General features: G+C 46.6%; 1 pseudogene; it reads left to right on the plus strand.

The window, feature by feature from the left end:
• Positions 1-698: 698 nt before the first annotated feature.
• LOC149326710 (uncharacterized) lies at positions 699-1460 on the plus strand (annotated as a pseudogene).
• The last annotated feature ends 6356 nt before the right edge of the window (positions 1461-7816 follow it).

Genomic DNA, 7816 nt, shown 5'->3' on the forward strand with positions numbered 1-7816 from the left:
ATGGCTGCGCTCGGGTGGATGTCAATGAGTAATTACTCCCTTAATACAAATCTACTCCACCTTGGGGGATTCCCCTAAAACGCTGTTCCCACTTCGAGTTATTAATCAATTCGCTCTCGCCCTACCATAAGCTTGCCGCCCCGGTTAGCTCAATTGGTAGAGCGACTGTTCCGGTGAAGCGGTGGTCCCGGGTTCGAACCCCGGACCAGGACGAATTTTTCTTTAACTACGAAGTTTCTGAGAAAGCTGTATAGCTTTCCTTTGTAGCCGTATGGCTGCGCTCGGGTGGATGTCAATGAGTAATTACTCCCTTATTATTATCAACAAGATGTGTAATTTTGTGTGGTAACTGTGGCGTTATTGATCCTCGTGTGATAGTATCTATCGTAGCAAGTGCACGTGTACTCTTGTGATGCTCGGCACATGCGTGACGTACTCCGTGTCTGTATATATACTTGTCAGGTTGCAATAAACGGGGCTTTTTCCTTTGGGCGTGGGCCTGAGGGCCACGCACTAGTCTTCATCGATGTGTCGTCCTGCGAAACACCACATGGTGTCAGAAGTGGTTGCCCAGGTTATACGGGACCCACGGCAGACGTAAGGTCTGCCGTGGGTCCCGTATAACCTGGGCCCGTATAACCTGGGCCTGTGGCCGGCCGCCAGCAGCATCGTATACCAGCCGGATAACAGCCCCGAAAATGTCGGAAGAAACGAAGGTTTCGTCTCAGCCTTTTTTGGTGCAGCCGCCAGCGAGCTTCAACTTCGATAAGACGTCTGAGTGGCCTGGGTGGATACAAGAATTCTATGACTACCGATTCGCCTCAGGACTTAATGAGCGAACTCAAGAGGCTCAGGTGCGTACGTTGCTGTACACGACGGGACGACAGGCACACAACATATTCAAGACTTTCAACTTGTCCGAGGAAGACTCGAAGAAATACGACGTGGTGAAGACAAAGTTCGACACCCATTTTGTCGCCACAAGGAACTTAGTCTACGAAAGTGCGTGCTTCCATCGCCGCCACCAAGAACCAGGCGAGTCTGTAGATCAGTATGTTACGGAGTTAAATACGCTGGCTGATAGATGCGACTACGGGGAGATGAAAGAGCGGATGATTCTCGACCGGTTTGTAGTTGGACTACGGGATGCATATTTGTCGGAAGCTCTTCAAATGGATGCGGCGCTGACTCTAAAAAGTGCTCTCACCTAGGCACGCCTGAAAGAAGCTGTGCAGCGACAGCAGCAGCATCTTCGGAGCGTTGTGGACCGCGAAGAGCATGAATCCCTGACGAGGGCTGAAGTCGACACTGTTCATAGGCGCACACCGAACCAGAGACGTCCGGATCACCAGACGTGTGCCGCTTGCGGTAGGGGCCCTCATTCGAGGTCGTCGTGCCCTGCCAAAGGAGCACTGTGCTACGTGTGCCAGCGCCGGGGACATTTCGCAGTTGTCTGCTAACGGACACAAAGGACCACGGAACCTGAAGCATGGCCTTCAGAGGTAGGCATCCGCAGCCCTCGGGGTGAGCAACCGAACATGAACTGTGTGACATTTTTCGTGGGAGATTTGGCTGTGTCATCTGCAAAGGGTCGCTTTGTTCAGATTGCTATTAATGGTGCAGTTGTTTCGGCGAAAGTTGACACGGGAGCCGAGGTAAATGTTGTCCCAGGGTCGTTTCCAGCGCTGCCGAAGGTACTACAGTCTACTGATGTTATTCTGATGGGACCAGGCGGTGACAGGTTGAACTTGAAGGGAAAGTTTACTGCCGACATTCTGTGGAAGCGTGCTTCGGTTAGACAGGATGTGTTCGTTGTCGATTCGGTGAGCGATGCGATTCTTAGCTTACCCGCAATAGATTCTACACCACAGTAACATCGAAAGCTGTATTACTATAGCAAAAAAAAAACGCTACCCAATAAAGTTCCACCCCGTACGCAAGCCATTTCTTTCATTTAGGTTTCTTAGCTCTTATACAATTCCAAAAAAACCTACCCGCATATTTTGTACGTCCATTTCAATGGCGCTGGAATAGAACCCGGGCGTTTGGACCCGAGCGTTTGGGAATGTTTTGATGTTTTGTGGCCCAGATGCTAGTGCACCTTGATATTTCACAGTATCGGCTTCCACTATTATTTGTACAAACCACTTTGTTTCAGTGGGACTACCGCGAACTAGTTTCACCTTTGTGGTTGATCTGAAACGAGAGAAAAATATGCAGTGAAACATTTATTCATGGAGAGCCGAATATACTCCACAGAAGCGAGCGCTCGCTTTGGCGAATGCTAGTATCTGACAATCCAGCCGTCAATCGTTGCTTAGTCGAGTCTTCAGACGGCATTTCTTTGAATATATCCCTATAATGCTTTGTTCTGGAAGTTAAAGACGACCGCAAATCCAGCCTGACGGGCCCTTGTCAAGTGAAATTGGCCTTTTTAGGCTCGAAAACAGGGAGTGCAAAGACACGCTGTGCCGTATATTTAAGACTACTGTGGCTCTTAGCTGCTCATAAATCAAGCTTTGCGCACATTCTTCCGATATCCAACGTGCGTCGTAGCAGTTGTGTTAAGCGACATTTTTGGGGATGGTAGATGGGGCTAGTATACATGTTTTTTGTTGAGAATAACATTCAGTTCCGAAGCATTAAGCTGTCCTGGCCAATCGCTTTTCAAGCGAGGTAATGGGCATTGAGGAAGATATGGAATATATACTTTTAGTCAGAAACACAAAAAGCGATATCTTAGTCCCTCTTACGTTGGTTTATTTATTTTACAGGTACTGCCAACCTTATGCAAGGTCTTGGGCAGGAGTGGGTGGCCGTGACCGTACAGAATATATGCACATGACAAGAAAACGCACTTCAAGATAACAGATGGTCAACAGCGACAAATTCGCACGGTTCTTTGTACAGAGTTTGATTGTGGCCGGGGGAAAAAAAAGAGGAAAAGAAAGAAAAAAAGAAAAAGAGAAAAAACAAAGAAAATGTGTCGAGAGCGTAAGAGGTGAACACGGGGCACAAGAACAGGTTCAGAGCAGGTTACCATACATTTCGTTGTTTACTCAGGAGTGCGTCTGTGAACGCATCAAGAGTGGGGCATTCAACAGTTTGGGCATCCAGCACATTCCAGATACGTGTCGTCCTTGGGAAAAAAGAGTTCTTGAACACATTGGTTTTGCACGTGAAATCCTTAATCTTTTTGTTGTGGAATGATCGGGTCGCACGCGCATTTGCGGGTTGAATATATCGGTTTTTGTCTATTCGAGTTTTTTCGTTGTACAGTAAATAATAAAACTTTAATCATTCACGATACCGGCGTGATTCCAGTGTTTCTAAGTTAGCAGTCTGTAAGAGACTGGTGGGGGACATGCGCCTACTATAGCAGTTGTAAATGAACCTCGCTGATTTACGCTGAACGTTTTCTAGTTTCGTTATGTTTGTTGTTGTGAAAGGGTCCCATACGATGGCTGCGTATTCCAAAATCGGTCTAATGCATGTCTTGTAGGCTAGTAGTTTTATTTCAGGTAGGGATTTTCCTAGGGTTCTTCTTAGATATCCCAGTCGCTGCATTGCTTTATTTTTAATGTAGTCTATGTGCTGGTTCCAACTAAGGTCAGGCGTGATTATGATTCCCAGGTACTTAAAACTTGACACTCTTGTTAGATAATGATCTCCGATTTGGTATTTAAAAGTTAGTGGTTCTTTCTTTCGCGTTACTGTCATTGCAACTGTTTTTTTGGTGCTGATAGCCATTTGCCACGTGGAACACCAGGTTTGTAATTTAGCGAGGGATGAGTTTAAGGTTACCTGGTCATGTGAAGTAGATATTGCGTGGTAGATTATGCAGTCATCTGCAAAAAGCTTTATTTTTGCTGGTATATCAGCAGTGATATCATTAATGAAAACCAAGAACAGGAGCGGTCCCAAAACTGAGCCCTGCGGGACGCCCGACTCAACTGGTGAAAAATTGGATAGCACATCGTCGATGCTGACGGCTTGGTATCTATAAGAAAGGTATGCTTCAATTCAGGCGAGTAACTTGTCATGCTTAAGAATTGGCTTTAATTTACGGAGAAGTGTTTTGTGGGAGACGCGATCAAAGGCTTTTTCAAAGTCAAGAAAAATGATGTCAATTTGACCTTGCTTGTCAAGGACAGATGCACGGTCATGAACTGTTTCTAGCAGTTGTGTTACAGTTGATAGTCCTTTGCGGAAACCATGTTGAGCTTCAGTAATAATCTGATTTTCTTCGACGAAAACTGAAACATGTTTGAATATGATGTGCTCAAGCATTTTAGCGCATGTACAAAGTAGTGAAATGGGCCTGCATGACGCGAGAAGTGAGCTACTACCTGTCTTTGGTACGGGAATGATTTTACTGTATTTCCAGTCCTGTGGCAGTTGTGCGTACTGCAGCAGGGACTTGTTAAAAATTGGGATAAGGTATTTTGCACACCATTCGGCATAGCGTACGAGAAAAGCGCTTGGTATCATGTCGACTCCTGGCGATTTCTTAATGTCTAAGCTTAGTAGCAAAGATAGGACGCCTTCCTCGCTGACGGTCAAGTCTGGAATAGCCGGTATTTCATCGAAACAAGTAACGTTGGGCGCTGAGCTATTGTCTTGGGTGAATACAGAACAGAAATAGCTATTCAGCGCTTCAGCGATTTCCGCTTTGTCCGTTACAGCGACCTCATTTACGCAGCTGCTAGGAGCAGTTTTCTTTACTGGTGCAATGTGACGCCAGAATTTAGCTGGGGACGATAGAAGAAAGTTTTTTAGTGAGACGCTTTGGTAATAATTTTTCGCTGTCTTAATTTTTTCGTTCAGTATTGCCCTCATGTTACAAAGTTTCACGGCGGTAGATGGGGAGGGGCGCTGCATGTGTTGTTTCCTAGTTTTCTTTAGTTTCCTCTTCAAACATATGACTTCTTTTGTCATCCACGGATTGCTGTTTCCCTGTTTTTTGAGTTTACAAGGAACGTACTTCTTAATGCATGTCAGAACCAGGTCCTTAAAGGGACTATGAAACAAACTAATTGAGATTACGTAAAGATAGGCAATTCATCACTCGTCCCCCCAGCGAAAGAATTTTCGAGGTAGCATCAATAACAACGAAGTTATAGACGATTAAAAATCACGCTCCTCCTCTCCCCCCTCAACTCATACACGCGGAGCACCAAGAAAAAATGAAGAAAACAGCTCCGGGACTGGGCTCCGCCCATGAATACGTCATTCGCTGACGTTCGGATTACGACTTCCGGTTGTCGCACTCCCGAGGAGCAGCGTGCGTCGGCAGCGTCTCTCCGGTCTCGGCGCTTTCTTTGCTCCCGAACTCCCGGCAGAAAGAGGCGGCAGAGGTAAATTGAAAACATATGCGTGAAGGCAGTGCCCTGGCCCGCGCTTGCCCGAGGGGGTCGAGCGGCGCCTCGAGCAGACGATTTTCACCGCTACCGGAAGTGTGCCCGTGACGTCGTAGCTGCCGCGGCTCGAGCGAATGACAGCGTGTGGTGGCCTACCGACGTCATGGGACTAGTGACGTCTGTTTTCCCGGTTTTGGTTTCAAAATCGCTCCCTACGAAGACACCAAACGGCCCGCGAATTTTAAAAAACGCGATTTCTAAAAAGCCATAATAAATTGCCGGCTCAGTTCCGAAGACTCATACTTGGTGCCAGTGCTTCTGAGCATAACTTCTAACATTTACAAGCGGCTTTTAATTCTTTTCATGGTCCCTTTAAAGAAGCAGCATACACTGTCAATGGCGTGTTCATTTGAAGCGCAAAGGGAGGCAAAGACAGAATATGAGCTCTCAAGTGTGTCTAAGATGTCAACATCGCTGGCACGCGTGAACACTGGAACTAGCCGCTCTTTTACAGGGGGTTTGTGATGGACTTGATTTACAGTGATAAACACACAATTTTATGGTCTGAAATTCCTTCAACTACTTCAATGCGCGGGTTACGGCCAACGATTCCATTATTAGCGAGAAAAAGGTCAAGGATGGAACCCTGACCTGTTTGAATGCGGGTAGGTTCTTTTACCAGCTGGCTCATGCCGTGGAGTAGAATAAGATCAACGAAGGGTTCAGAGGAGCTAGAAAGAGCAACTGGAAAATCGCCGCTCCAGTCTATAGATGGAACGTTAAAATCAAAATCTTGTACATCTGAACAGGAAAACTGTGGGCGTTAAGTACACGCTTAGTGCTAGGCTCAGAATTTCTCCTAATGAAGCGCTTCAAACGGTACCACACACTTGTGCAATCGCACGTGCTTATGCGAAGGCATTAGAATTTCATCCTCTCCATAAATCCTGCACCAGAAGCTGTGGTAGAAAGCACCCGCCTCGCTGTCAGCTAGCGGCGAAGCCACTGGGCCACAACGGTGTGTCCTTATTACCTTGAGCACACTCTTTCATGTAAAACATTTTAATCTCTTTTCTAAAAATAAAATTCTTCCTCATCCCCCCAGCCGCTGCATTGGCGTAATGGTTTAGTGCTCACCTTCTGACCCAAAAGACGCGGGTTCAATCACGGCGGCGGCACTCGCACATCGATGGAGGCGAAGTGCATGCTAGAGGCTCGAGTGCTGTACGGTGTAGGCGCACGTTAAGGAACCCGTTGTAGTTGAAATTATCCAGAGCCCATCTCTCGTAGCCTAAGTCGCTTAGGGACGTTAAACCGCTAAAACTCAAACCAAATATATTGCCTTCTTTGCTTCCAGGAACTAAGATGAAACACTTTGTGCGCAGCTTTAAACACTTGCAGCCCTCACGAGATTTTGTGTATCGCTCTGAGAATCGATACTTTTTATTTAGCACGAGCGGAATTTGAAAGGGCAGCATCATGCATAGCATGAAATATTGTGCAAAGCTCCTTCACAGCTGCTTTCCTTCTAATATAAGACTGCAAGACTCACGTAGCAAATCTTTATACGAGAATGACTCATAAAGAATGCTTTTGCCAAGCAAAGAACCATTTCCGTTGAAACCGTCCGCCCTCGGAGCAAAGTGCCTTACAAATGTCGACGCGAGAACGCCAGTCTATCGGGAACGAAGTTCAGGAGGTGTATACGACGATGTTATCTAGCCAAAACGATGGAAGCGTAATCTTCCTGTTTTTTTTATTTATTGCCGCCAACTGTATTGCGCGAACAAGAGAAGTGTCCACACCCTACCTATATGTATAGACGATGGCCTAACTGCCTTTGTGGCGCAGAATACCTTTTGTGAAAGGTCCAAAATATACGGCGTTGGCAACAGAAAGTCGATTAAAGGTACTGTAGCTAGCATGCAAGGGACAGAGTATTTTCAGGCGTAAAGTGACATATTTGTTCAGTGAGTGCGGTGCGATATATTTAGAGAACCTTCTCAGCGGTAGCAGGGCCAACAGCAGTCCAAAATAAGTTAGGCCAGCCAGGAGCATGCACTAGGCAATGGCCAAGCGGTTCGCGCGTGTGCCTCTCTTCTTTACAAATGCCCCCGGTGGAAGAGGAGTCATTCTGGCGACTTAAGGTGCAGAGAAAACATGTGCAAGACATGTGTACAAGTGCAAGCGCTGGACATTGGCAATTTCACGGCCTAGGTGTCGGAAATTGGGCTCAAAAATATTGGCGGCTCAAAAATATACTTTACGGGAGATTTTTACCTCAAAATTCGATACGGGCCTCGATACTGTAGCGAGAATATTCTGGGAGAGGCCCGGAGTACAGCGAGGGATCGACAGCCAGACAAGAGACCCGATGATGGGAACGGAGGGATGTCGGTCAAAGAGAAGCAAGGAAGAAAACACTGTTGTAGACTTCGTAGCAGTGCTGTACACGA

This window comes from Amblyomma mixtum, chromosome 10 (assembly GCF_055824585.1).
Source record: "Amblyomma mixtum isolate Tamu chromosome 10, ASM5582458v1, whole genome shotgun sequence".
Classification (NCBI taxonomy): Eukaryota; Metazoa; Arthropoda; class Arachnida; order Ixodida; family Ixodidae; genus Amblyomma; species Amblyomma mixtum.